The 14,677-nt window shown below is 34.3% G+C and overlaps 1 protein-coding gene across 1 annotated transcript in view; it reads right to left on the bottom strand.

Moving 5' to 3' along the window:
* LOC126582789 (23 kDa jasmonate-induced protein-like) overlaps window positions 1-14,677 on the bottom strand; it is a 48,982-nt gene that overhangs the window by 7,972 nt on the left and 26,333 nt on the right. The gene's annotated exons all lie outside the window — the stretch shown is intronic.

Below are 14,677 nucleotides of genomic sequence, written 5' to 3' on the forward strand. Positions count from 1 at the left end.
TACATGAAGATATTAAATTTAATTTTTTTAAAACGAATAGAAGAACACCAATAAATTCTTAATACAGAGAGCTAAATAAATATATGTCTAAGCGTGAAGAGAACAACAAGTAACCATGCCAAATCGCCTGATGTCACTTTTCCAAAAAAAAATTGCCTGATGTCATAGACTTAAATATTTATTGTTGTGTTCATACTTTCAAAGTATCCAAACATAGTACATGAAGATATTAAATTTAATTTTTTTTAAATGAATAGAAGAACACCAATAAATTCTTAATACAGAGAGCTAAATAAATATATGTCTAAGCGTGAAGAGAACAACAAGTAACCATGCCAAATTGCCTGATGTCACTTTTCCAAAAAAAAAATTGCCTGATGTCATAGACTTAAATATTTATTGTTGTGTTCATACTTTCAAAGTATCCAAACATAGTACATGAATATATTAAATTTAATTTTTTTTAAATGAATAGAAGAACACCAATAAATTATTAATACAGAGAGCTAAATAAATATATGTCTAAGCTTGTATGGGTTTTTAAATTTGATCTAATAGATGTAGAATTTAGGTTTGAAAGTAAATAAATGTACATCATAGATTTCAAACTGCAATATAATATTGATTAATGTGAACAAAAGTAAAAAAAAAATATATATATATATATGAAATTGAGGACTTACTTGGATTGATAATTTACATAATGTCAGTTCACCGCTGTACTTTCATGAACAACATAAAGGGTTAATTATACAATTTAAGACAATGAAGAGACAAATTGGTACATCATTTCCCAAAATGTGATGAAATGATGTTTAAAGATTATAAAACTACGTAAAAAATCACAAACCGCGCACGACGATGGGCAAATTTTATAAAACTTATCACCAAATGAAAATAATACAGTGTGAAGTTTGATTAAACTTCACACCTGATTTGTGTTGTCTACATACTAGACTTGAAAATTCGTCATACGTGAGGGGGCGTATTAGAGTATCAAACCTACATTGAGAAAATGAAGGATTCTACCCCCCATATTGCCAATTAGTTTTACGATAGAACGACTACTATAGAAAAGTGTTTTCCCGATAACACTTGTTTCCTAGGATACTACAACCACGTCCTTATCATAGTAGAGAGTATCAATTTTAGATAAGGGGGACTTTGCATATGTTTATAAGTAATTGGGCTATTCCTTATATTACTAATTGGTTTTATGGTGGAACCTCAAGTTTCTTCATGGTAACAAAGCAAGTTGTCATGTGCTCTACGTCACTTGATTTGTGATGTACACGTGCTAGACTTGAAAATTCACCACACGTGAGGAGACGTGTTGAGATTATTAGTCCCACATCGGAGAAATGAAGGACCTTGCATGTGCTAATAAGTAGTAGAGTTACTCCGTATATTACAATTGTTTTTTTAATCAAGCCACTACTACTAAAAAGTGTTTTCTCGATGAAATACAAATCATCACCTAAAACCCTTATGTACTCGGGCAAAATTCGAGATGCAAAAATTTGCGCAACGAAAAATATAACTTCGCAGCGGAATCAGAAGTAATTTTCAAATGCAACATCTTCAAAATTATAATTTTAGTTATTTTAGTTAGGCAGAACATCAAAATTATAATTTTAGTTATTTTAATTAGGCAGAACATCAGGCAACCAGTTTCCCCCTCCCCCTCCCCCAACCCCAACCCCAACCCACCCACCAAGCCCTGTGGATTCCCGCATAAATTCGCTTACCTAAAAAATTTGAGGCACATTTGAACATTGAGACCATAATTATCATAACCACATTTAACATTGAGAAAATAACTATCATAACCACATTTAACATTGAAAACATAAATTTTTCCAAGTCTTGCGCAACGAACACAAACATCTAACCTTCAAGAAAAAGTAATGTGCAGACCAAATTTTAAGATCAAATTTACAAATCATATGACGTGTCACCAATATGTTTAATTTAAATGCTCATTCATTGCTTATACATATCAATTAAAGACTCGGAAATATCATTATTTTTTCAGTCTCATACTGACAAGGTTAATAAATAACGAAAAAACCTCACTATTTATATGAAAGTACTTTAAAAGTTTAGATAGAAGGAAAACGAAACTCATCATCAATCTACTTGTAGACCTAGAGTTTTTTGGTTCCCTTCTCTTGATACAAAATAAATTAGTTTTTCCGTATTTCTAAATTATTGAGTTTGAAGTGTTTTTTTTTCGTATTTCTTATATAAAGTTCCAACACATTTTTTGGCACCACCCGGGGCCTTAAAAATCTCAAGAGCGGCACTACTTCACTCCTACAATCTTCGCCAACAATGATAATGATGATGATGATGATGATAAAAATAAAGATGATGAATAATAATAAGAAGAAGAAGAATAACAATAATAAGAACAACAACTACAACAAGGGAACAACAACAACAACAAGAGAACAACAACAACAAAGGGAAGGAATATACTGCCGAAGGAGCAATACCAAAAAGGGCAAGCACATAATTTACTTTATTGCTAAACTGGGATGACATCATTCTTTGATGCATCATCACATCTGAACACATGACCCTCGAGGCTTGGTAGAAAGATACATCATCACATCTGAACACACACATGACCCTCGAGGCTGGGTAGAAAGATACATCATCACATTTGAACACAGGACCCTCGAGGCTGGGTAGAAAGATACATCATCAGATCTGAACACACACATCACATTTGAGGTTGGGTAAAACGATACATCATCACATCTGAACTCATGACCCTTGAGGCTGGATAGAAAGATACATCATCACATCTGAACACACACATGACCTTCGAGGCTGGGTATAAAGATACATCATCACTTCTGAACACATGACCCTCGAGGTTGGTTAGAAAGATAGATCATCACATCTGAACACACACATGACCCTCGAGGCTGGTTAGAAAAATACATCATCACATCTGAACACCAAGGTAGAACGATACATCATCACATCTGAACATATAACCCTCGAGGCTGGGTAGAAAGATACATCATCACATTTGAACACACACATGACCCTCGATGCTGGGTAGAAAGATACATCATCACATCTGAACAATAAGACAAAAAATAATAGTAATATAAAATGTTGACATGGTTTAACCGTGACCGCACAAATAGGAGGGGATAAGAGTGTCAAGGCCCATAGAGAGAGAGAAAGAGAAAGAGAAAGAGAAAGAAAAGGAGTTTCATTGGGAAGGAAAACGTTAGAAAGAGAGAGAAGCTTCAATCGCTTTTTTTCCTTTCAGAGAGAGGGAGAGAGTACAGTTTATGTAAGGAAAAAAAAGTAGCAATTTTACTACCAAAGAAAAAAAACAGAAGTAGCAATTTCCAAATTAGTAATACCTGTCATGTAAATTTTTAATTTTATAGATAGACAGGTAATATCTGTCATGTAAATTTTAATTAACTGGTAGTGTACACAAAGATTGTCAACGCCATTAAATATCATGCAATGAAATAGTGGTAATACTAGTATTCAGTTTAAGAAATAGTTAGTGTTTAGTTTAGGAAATAGTAATACTACTAGTGTTCGGTTTAAGAAATAATCAGTGTTTAATTTACGAAATAGTGATAGTACTAGTATTCGTATAAGAATTAGTCATTGTTTAGTTTACGAAACAGTAATAATACTAGTGTTCAATTTAAGAAATAATCAGTTTTAGTTTACGAAATAGTCAATGTCCAATTTAGGAAACTGTGATAGTACTAGTGTTCGGTATAAGATATAGTCATTGTTTAGTTTAAGAAATAGTATTCAGTTTAAGAAGTAGTCAATGTTTAGTTTAAGAAATAATGATAGTACTAGTGTTTAGTTTAATAAATAATTAGTGTTTGGTTTAAGAAATAGTCAGTATTCGGTTTAAGAAATAGTGATAGTACTAGTATTTAGTTTACTAAATAGTTAGTGTATAGTTTAATAAATAATGTTCAGTTTAAAAAGTAGTCAGTGTTCAGTTTAAGAAATAATGATAGTATTAGTGTTTAGTTTAATAAATAATTAGTGTTTGGTTTAAGAAGTAGTCAGTGTTCAGTTTAAGAAATAGCTAGTGATAGTATTAGAGTTTAGTTTAATAAATAATTAGTGTTTGGTTTAAGAAATAGTCAGTGTTCAGTTTAAGAAATAGTGATAGTACTAGTGTTTAGTTTAAGAAATAATGTTCAGTTTAAAAAGTAGTCAATGTTCAGTTTAAGAAATAGTGAGAGTACTAGTAATCCGTTTAAAAAATAACCAGTGTTCATTTATAGAAATGGTCAGTGTTTAATTTAAAAAATAATAGTAGTAACATGGTGCAGTTTTAGAAATAGTTAGTGTTAAGTTCTAAATATAATCAATGTTCAATTCTAGACATAAACAATGTTTAGTTATAAAAATAATCAATGTTCATATGACATAATACAAACTTAAAAATTTGTCCAAACCAAAGATAAAATCACTATTTCGAAATTAAAATAAGCATTGTTTATAAAACTGAGAAATGAAAATTTTCTTTTATTTTTGGTCTTGTAATATTATTACTTAGTTTGTTCTAAAAAAATTATGAGACAATGGTCAAATAAACAAACAAACAATATTGTTTATGGAGTGAGACTCGAGAGTAGTGTGATAGGAGAGAGTGAGGAGAGGTGAAATGAGAGAGGAGAGAAAAGAAAAAAAAAGTTGATGTGGATGGGTGAGGTGAGAAGAGAGAGAAATTTGATGGAATATGTGAAAGGAGGGAGAGGGAGAGAGGAGATACGAACGATGAAGAGAGGGAGGAAAGGTAAGTGTGTTTGTGTGATATGATGCGCTGGACTAGTAAGTCAACTTTTGCTTTTGTTTTTGTTTTTGTTTTTATTTTTTATTATTATGTTAAATTTTGTTATTTTTATTAAAGTTTAAGTCTTTTTTTTATTAAAATTTAAGCCCTCTTTATTAAATAAAGTTGGTAGATGATTTTTAGTTAATAAAAAGTTTAGAGAAGCCATTTTCATTAAAACTCCCTATAAACAAATGCAAACATTGGGTAAAAATGATCTACAAACAACTCAATTGTTTCTTTCTTCATATTTCACATTCATTAATTTAATAGGATTAAATATGTAAATTCCATGCTTCATCAAAGCCACCACCATTACAAAAGCTTTCAAACCATAGAATGAAAACAATTAAAGGGAAACAAAACCTGGAAAAACTATACACCATGTTAAAAGAAAAAAAAAACACAGCCACCTGGCCAATCCGGAATTCTAACATTAAGTGGTCCTAATCAATGTATGTTAGGCACTAGTCAGGCGGTGGGTTGTAGCTATCACCCATGTGCCTAGATGGAACCTAGATGGATTTGAATAAATTTATTATATATCAAATAAATACTTGCATATTTACACTTAAAAACACTATACTTGTATTGAGAGTTTGAGTTTTATTATTCTAATTAGAATTATTATTTTAACATACATAAATATCATAATTTATGCTTTAGTATTTTAGTGAATTTGATGGTATGAGGTGAAAGTTCAAGTGATTACGACTTCGTTGATTTTTACAAAATATTTTTCAGAGGTCGTATGAATTTATAGTGAATTTTAAAAAGAAATAACAGTGTCAAACATATAATATAAAATGTATTGGTTGAATAATACACTATTCCTTTATTAATTAAAATGGTAGGTGGCACAACCCGATTAGATAATAATTAAAAAAAAGAAAAAGTAAAATAGGGAGTTGGTCACGTGGGAAATTGATAAAGAAAGTGTTTCTTCTTCATTGGAACCACGGTCCAAGAATAGCAAAGCCTTGGTGGTCTTCTCTGTTATCCTTTTCGTCTGAAATTAGATCTTTCTTCTTGGCAAACCTTCTGTTGCACAACATCTACACATTCATCGTGGTCTTCCCTCTTCAACCATCTACACAAACCGTTGGGTGGTCCTCGGAGGTCCTCACAAGCGTTTCTTTCGACTTCCAGTGGTCTCAGGTCCATAATTGGATCTGCATCTGCCCACATCTTACTTTGTTACGAACATAACTTATTTACTCGTACCATCATCGCCAACATCGATGATGATAAATCTTAATAATAATAATAATAATAATTAAAAATAGAGGGGACAAACATATTGCCGAAACAACATACATAAAAAGTTAAGTCTGTAAATTGTCAATTGGTTTTATGTTAGAATCTCAAGTATCAAAGCAGCTTGTCTTGCTTGTGATGCCTAACGTGAGAGTATCACATGTGCTCTATGTGAGATTATCACATGTGAGAGTAGTACTTTGATAGGGTTGCGAAAAGGTTCAATTTGGACAAATGCTCTCATGGTGAACTACCTATTGGAAAATGGGATAAGCTAAGCATTACTCAAAGTCCTAAAAATACTCGAGAAGGAGACCATGAATGGGATGTCACGACAGTGTATGGCCGAAATTGAAACTGGGTACACTGTTCAACATGTTTATTTTTGGCGGCATCACAGTCCTGCTCTGAGACGCCATCTTCCCTTGTCCTATCAAGCTGAGAGAACGAAGTCTTCAAAGCAACCGAAAAAGCCTGGGTAAAAGCTTAGCTGGCGAGCAAAGAAGTTTGGATGGTAAACTTTGAAACCCGCTAAGCGAGATTCACAGCCGAATGGGATGTCGCGGATAAGCAAGAACGACCCCCAAATCAGCCGGATTTTAGCCTCTGTTGCTTCATCTCAGTTCGGTCAAGCTCTTAAGACCAAAGAAGTACTAGATGTCGATGGAACGGCACGGGGGCCAGTTGGAGGCCCATAGCCTCGGTGTCTCTCAAGGGTATACAATCAGGCCTCAGTGGGGTGTGAATTACGCCTGAGGCCACAATTGGCATACCCAGAGAGGATCGTTTTGGTTAGGATCTATTCCACCGGTCACAATGTCATGCAAACATCGGTAGAGGTTAGCCAGGATACAGGGGCTTAGGGCCAAGAGCTGGCCGCTGACAAGAGCTTCGCCAACAGACATGTTTTTGATCAAATATTTGTTCGACCGAGAACAGAAGATGAATTTACTGTACTAGTAAAACAGGAAGGCCTCTTGTTCACCCCGCCAAACAGGTTCGTTGTCTTTCCCAGCGAAGTTGGCGATGAGGGTGCTATAGTTCAAGAAGTTTTTCGCCTTCTTGGCAATGTCTTCCCTGGACCATTCCTTCTCGGCATAGAATGGCAGCGAGGCAAAGTGATATGGTGCAAAGGCGATCTCAAACTAAATTTGATGTGGATGAATTAAATTGCATTAGATTAATCAAATGATTAAAATTTGTCTAAATACACGTAATTACACAAATTGTAAATATAGAGACTCGGAATCCATTTTGTTATTCTGAAATATTACAATATTAAGCTTAGTATCATGCATAAGATTCAAATTCAAACTACAGGCCTATTATTGTAATAGAATTAACATGGATAGTACTTGGTTGACACCATTTTATTATACATCCCATGTTAATTGAAGGGCCCCACACATACCAGAAAGTTAAGTATTACAAATGCACAAATAAACATAGTACTTAGAAAGTCCCTAGTCAGGACTACATATTCTCATTTGTTGATTTGGCCTAATTAAAAGATGACACATGTTTTTTGTTTCTAAAACAATAAAACATGTGTTGAAATATTATTAGGCGAAATCTAAAAAGTAAGTGCATAAAATACTCAGTAGTGTGTGATAGGGATTTTACCACCTGTAAAAGTAGGGATAAAAACACTTAAAAATGCTTACAAGAGTACAAGGTTGTTGTAGTATAGCAGCTCAAATAAGGTCATTTTCCATAGGAATTGAATGAATAATTTATATTAAAACCAAATCTTAATTAATTATTTGAAAACAAAGTTTGGAAAAAGGTGATTTTATGACCTAAAATATTAAAAACGAATTAAATTAAAAATAATTAAATAAATTAGAAATGTAAATAAAACAAAAGAAAATAGTTTTGAAAATAAATTTGAGCACTAGGGTTCCGCCATCACATTAACAATCCTACGTAGTTCTTTCAATTATTTATGAATTACATATGCATATTTTGAAGGTTAGGTTTTCCTAAAGTATGTCCTACTTGGAACCTCCAACATAGAACGTATATCTAACGTGCAACCCGTCCATGACATCCAGATTGAATGTGAACATGCCAAACTCATTAAGTTTTGTGAAAACCTTTTGAAAAACCATATAACTCTTAAGACGTGTCGTCCATCCTATGTAGCTACACATATTAACCACAAGAAGTCAGCGCCAATTCCAGGGACAACCCTCAGCCAAAATTGCATCAAATTACTTTTCTAAATATCCTAATGGTCGCGAATCACTAAGACAAATAGATAATTTAAAGCACAATGATTAATAATTCAAAACATGCATGCATAATATCATCAGCAAATTGAAAAGAAACTACATATTCTTGCTAAGGCTTGTGGCCTTGCCCTAGCAAACGAAACTAGTTATGAACAATCATAAAACAAAATATTATTAAAAACATGAATAGAAAACACCTTGAAAATAAACTTGGATCGTCAAAAGCTCTCTAAAGTCAAAATGCATGTGTTCTCTCCCCTTAAACCTAATGGCTAAAAAGCCTTATTTATACTACTACAAAATAAAATCCTTCCTAGAAAATGTCTTAGAATAAAACTAGGAAACATAATAAAATAATAAAACAGAAAATAAAAGGTTTTCTATTTAAACTAAAATTCGGACTTCTCAGAAAATCACACTTTTGACCAACCAAATCAACTCCGATTTGGTCCTAAATGGTCTCTTTTGAAAGCCGAAGACGTCCCGTACAAATCCTCAAAAGGAATCTTCCTTAAAATATGCCATCTTGACCTCCAAAATGCCCAAAATGTCCAGAAACGTCAATCTAGGAAAGTTGCACGCTAGGCCTTCTTTTCATCGCCACAGTCAAACGGCTTGGTAGGAAAATCTGGAATTTCGATACAATCATCTTGAAAAACTCACGAACATCCTCCAATTTGAATCACTCCAAAATTCATCCGCTTGGTCATTTTTTGCTCCAGAGCAAGTCGAATGTCCTACATTGGAAATATATAACAAAGTATCAAAAATCTACCAAAATAACCAATAAATTAATACTAAGAATATGGTAAAATATATGGTATAATATGGACTCATCAAATACCCCAAACTTAGCTTTTTTCTTGTCCTCAAGAAAAACAAAACTCAAAAACAAAGATAAAAACTAGCAAACTTAAAAACTTTATTAAAACTCAACTAAGACAAAATTTTCATCTCCAAGTTGCAATCCATAGAAAACATTAAAAATCAGAACATCTTTTCAAAAGTTCCAACTAATCCCACCACAAAGTCTAAGTCATTTAGAATCAATTAGAAAAGAATTCATGAACTTCCTTTAGTGTAAAGTGAACCAACATTGTTAAGGAGACTCGACTAAAACCTCTAATTCTCGTCCTTTTTATTGAACACTTCACACAAACTAACTTGAAACATAACTATCATATTTTTTTTTCTTTTTTTTTCTTTTTCACACATTTTTTCAGTAACAATAGTGGTCGTGCAATGTCAATTCCCTTAAGCTTTCAATCCAACCCATGTAACAAGCTTTAGGTCAATGACTCCCAAACAACAAAGGCTTTAGGGCACTAGGTGTAGAACACCCCTAAGGACTTACTAACTCGAGCTGAAAAGGCTACGAAACCAACTAACCACCTTTGCCCCATGCCAAGACTATACTGTTTGATGTGAGAATCATTGTTAATCAGGCAGGACTGGCCCAGTTACTAGGTAAAGCCTCGGGTGGAACAATTATTACTTTATTTGTAACACATACTAAACTTTACTTAACTAAGAAAAAAAATTAAAATACACTTTAGACTAAGAGTAAGTGTTTCAATCTCACTCCCCACAAACCATGTTGGTGTGAATGTGCAAATTTGCAAAGTATAACTCATGAATTAGTGTCTAAGCAACGATAAATAGAAAAGACGCTACTATGGGATTAACCTTCACCATGTCTATTTGTTCTAACATTTAAAATAATCTATGGATATTAACTTAAAAATAATGAATTTTTTTTTATTGACTCAAAAATTAAAAATCTAAAATTCTATTTCCCACCCCCAAACTTAAATCACATATTGTCCTCAAGGTGTAAAAAATAAATTAAACGAAAAGGAACAAAAATGAAATAAACTTAAAGTAAAATATAATAATTATAAAAGTGAAAATGATTAACAAAACCAAAGAAAAAGAAAGAAATGAAGTTGTTGCACGTCTGGACTAGGAGCAAATGTGGCCTAAATGTGAGCCTGAATGACTGGGGGCCATGATGTGGCTTATTCCAGCAAAAGATGAAACAACCCATGTGATTAACAAGCTCAAATCCAAAACGTCCCAGCCAGCTTGTCTTACTCGGATGCTCATTTAGCTATTTAGAATACCCTAGTGCCGTGCTCCCATTTCTCATTTCTCTCTCAAAGCGAGCCATGTCTCTCTCAAAATCCAAAACCATACCACAGAGCCGCATTATACCTCCAAACTTAATCTCTGAACCAGGACCATCCAAGTGCATCTACCACTCTTCTGCAATGTCCTCCTTCATCATCTCGCAGCCTTCGAACCTCAGAAATCCAGCACCCTAGGTTCGACATGGTGCTTAACAATCTGAGGTAATGTAGTGGGCCATGAGTGAGCCCACTCTAAGGAAAGATAGATCAACCCAACGGGCTTTGGCTGCAAGTGCACCATAAAAAACCTATAACGCACCCGTTTCATTTCCCATTTCTCGTTTTAAGCTTGGAAACTCTCCGCCGCTTGTCTCAAAGAATATGGAGCCGTAGTTCTCATGTCTCTCATTTCTCTGTAACCAAAAACCAAAACCATCTCTACCTAGCTCTCTAGCCTTTCAAAATATTCCAATGGTCCTGGATTTGTCGAACCCAAAACAAATACCCAGCCATGCCTCTACAGCTGGATTTCTATCATTTTTTCCCAAATCTCCACGTCTCTGCAAATCGAAGCTCTATTCCGTCGAATCAACGTCCCAGTGCACACCAAGGTAAATATCTCATTTTTCTTACGGATGTCACGACCAGAAGTTGTATGAACACCATTCGGAACTTGATGCATGGGCTCATTGATATGACGAAATTCCCTGATCTGATACTTGTGTATGCTGTGCTTGCAGGTTCAACCCAAAAGTGATGCAGAAGCCCAAAAATTGATAGATCCACCCCCAAACTTTGTCTCGATGCATATCCATCGATCTGCATCTAAGCCCTCTGTCTTTAGCCAAAACAAGATATAGCTTGTTGCCATCAATCACTACCCACATTCAAGCCATCCTTGCTGCAAATTCGTCATAGTCTTAGGTTGGCTCCCAAATCAGAAATCTAGTACTCAGAGCCAAAACCCACAAGGTAAAACTCCACTCCATCGTCCTACGATTTCATCCCCAGAGCATAGATTAGGTAAAAATGTATGCCATGATTTCTCATGCATGCTTGCTCTATGTGCCAGAGTCCTAAAAGTGATGGTGATAGCAAAGATGAAGAATACGAAGCACATCAAACTGGACATCCGGTGAACAAGAAATCGGTGGATTTCACAAGATCCTTAGTTTCGGAACTAAAAAGGTATAAAACATACTCCAATCATTGTGTTGGCTAGAATTTCCTCATAGCATTAGGATGATGGCTCACATGAAACTCTGATAATTGTCTGTAATTTGCCTTTGTGAATTTTGTCCGTGCATGCATCCATGGATATGTACTTGTATGTGCTTGCATGTCTCCTGATGATGTTGGTTGAGCAAAAATATATGCATATGGACAGGGACGGAGCTAGAAATTTCTTCTAGTGGGGACAACCGAAAACAACTAAGAAAATCTTATTACAGTATGGTTATGCATAATATGATATTAAGGATGGTTTCAAATGATGATGTATCACAATTTCAGTGTTACAAAAATTTCAATATAGTAGTGGAAAGTAGCAAAGTGATGAGAAAAATATAAGTTCATGATAGGCGGGAGAGGGTTTTTTTTCAGTTTGAAAGACAGAACAAGAGCACTTTTGCTTATATAATATTTGATATGGAGTATAAGTTGAATGAATGTATGTTGGATATTGGATACATATATTTTCTTCGAAGATAACCCGTGTATATTATATAATTGTAGTCTGCAACTAAACAAATGAACTACTTGATTGGGGGCATCTGCCCCCAGTGAGCCTTCATTGGCTCCGTCCATGCATATGGATGGTCCTGACTACTATTCTTCTTTGTGCTGCTTGGATCCCCACCCCCAAACTTCAATGTAATTATATTTGAAATGAAGTGTGAGAGACTGAAAGGGGTCCATTAGCATAGAGATCTTCTCAGCATTCCTATTGTGAGTATCCCTGGACCTCATCCTATGCTCGTTCTGTATCATGTGCTTGCATTTGTGCTGAATTTGACTCATGTGAATATTCTTATGAATGTGATGATGAATTTGTTGTGATGAACATATGAATGCTATTGAATGCATGATTCAGTCAATTGTGCACGCTTAGTGGATATTTAGGGTCGTTTAAATCCAAATGCAACCTACAAAAATGCATTAAAAATATAATTAGAGTAAAACCCAAAATAAAATATTGAGTAACTAAAAACAATTGCTGTTTTTGTGTTTTTCAATTTGTTGTTGTGATTTTTGTAATTGAAATAAAAGCAAGAAAACTAAATTGAATGAAATTAAAAAGAAAAGAGTTGAGAAAAATTAGGTTGCCTCCCAATTAGCGCTTTAGTTAATGTCTATAGCTATACGAAGTGGAAGGTTGGTGATCATGTCACTTGTTCGTGTAGAGTCAACCAATCTTTAACAGCATCATCGAACAATATTAGGTAATGAGTGACTTGATGTTTATTGACCGAGTGTTTAAATGTGGTTGAGTCCTTAATGTCTGCTCTTCTATCTGAATGAATTCTTGTAATCAAAGAGAGTCCCTTCAAGCGAGGCTTGCGTCTTTGACGAACTGACTTCCACCTTGTATTTAATACCCATAATTTGTGCATTGGCCGAATTTGTCTATGAGGAATTTGGCTACCATAAAACGTCTTCTTCTTCTCCTGCACTTTATTTCTGCAATTATGATTGGATTTTCGTGTGTGCTAGCAGTTTCAAAGCTTTCCTACAGCTTTGTGGGTTGCATTGCAGCCTCTTGATGTGGTATGTGTGGCATATAAACTTGGGCAGTAAATGGTTCCGTGGGAATTTTAGGATCAGCATGTGCTTTTTCCTCCATTGGGCACAAGTAACTAGCAGATTGCTCTTCAATTATGGCGTTTTCCTGCATGTACTCATAACTCGTTGCACATTGGGGTGTTTGAATGACACACCATTCCTCTGAATCTTGTGGCACATTAGGTTGCTCAAAAGGTTGTTGAGTACCTACCCATCTAAAACTAGGATGCTTTTTCAAACCTGGATCGTAGTAATCAAAAGTGGGATCGTTCCAACGCCATTGTGAGTCACTCCTCATATTAATATGCTCCTTCACATAATCTGGAAAATATTTCCTTTCAGGGCATTGCAAAATTTCATGGGTATTTGAACAACAAAGGGCACAAACTTTAGGTTTAAATCCATAGAAGCCCTATTTTGCGAAAGAAACCCATAAAGGTTGGTGGTGGTGGTTCCCAACCCATCGTTGAATTGCTCTCAAAAATCAACAAACCAACCCAAAAAAATAAAATCAGCAATTAAATAAAAAATATATGTATGTACAATAATAATTAACTAAGAATATGATAAACACAAATTATTTAAAACAATCCCGGGTAACGGCGCCAATTTGATATGAATTTTACCACCTGCAAAAGTAGGGATAAAAACACTTAAAAATACTTACAAGAGTACAAGGTTGTTGTAGTATAATAGCTCAAGCAAGGTCGTTTTCCATAGCCATTGAATGAATAATTTATGTTAAAACCAAATCTTAATTAATTATTTGAAAACAAAGTTTGGAAAAAGGTGATTTTATGACCTAAAATATTAAAAACGAATTTAATTAAAAATAATTAAATAAATTAGCAACGTAAATAAAACAAAAGAAAATAGTTTTGAAAATAAATTTGAGCACTAGGGTTCCGCCGTCACCTTAACAATCCTACATAATTTTTCCAATTACTTATGAATTACACATGCATATATTGAAGGTTAGGTTTTCCTAAAGTATGTCCTACTTGGAACCTTCAACATAGAACGTATATCTAACATGCAATCCGTCCGTGGCATCCAGATCGAATATGAACATGCCAAACTCATTAAGTTTTGTGAAAACCATTTGAAAAACCATATAACTCCTAAGACGTGTCGTTCATCCTAAGTAGCTACACATATTAACCACAAGAAGTCAGCGCCAATTCCAGGGACAACCCTTCGCCAAAATTGCATCGAATTACTTTTCTAAATATCCTAATGGTCGCGAATCATTAAGACAAATAGATAGTTTAAAGCACAATGATTAATAATTCAAAACCTGCATGCGTAATATCATAAATAGATTAAAAAGAAACTACATATTATTGCTAAGGCTCGTGGCCTCGCCCTACAAACGAAACTAGTTACGAACAATCATAAAACAAAATAGTATTAAAAACATAAATAGAAAACAC

The sequence above is a fragment of the Malus sylvestris genome, chromosome 9 (assembly GCF_916048215.2).
Source record: "Malus sylvestris chromosome 9, drMalSylv7.2, whole genome shotgun sequence".
Lineage (NCBI taxonomy): Eukaryota > Viridiplantae > Streptophyta > Magnoliopsida > Rosales > Rosaceae > Malus > Malus sylvestris.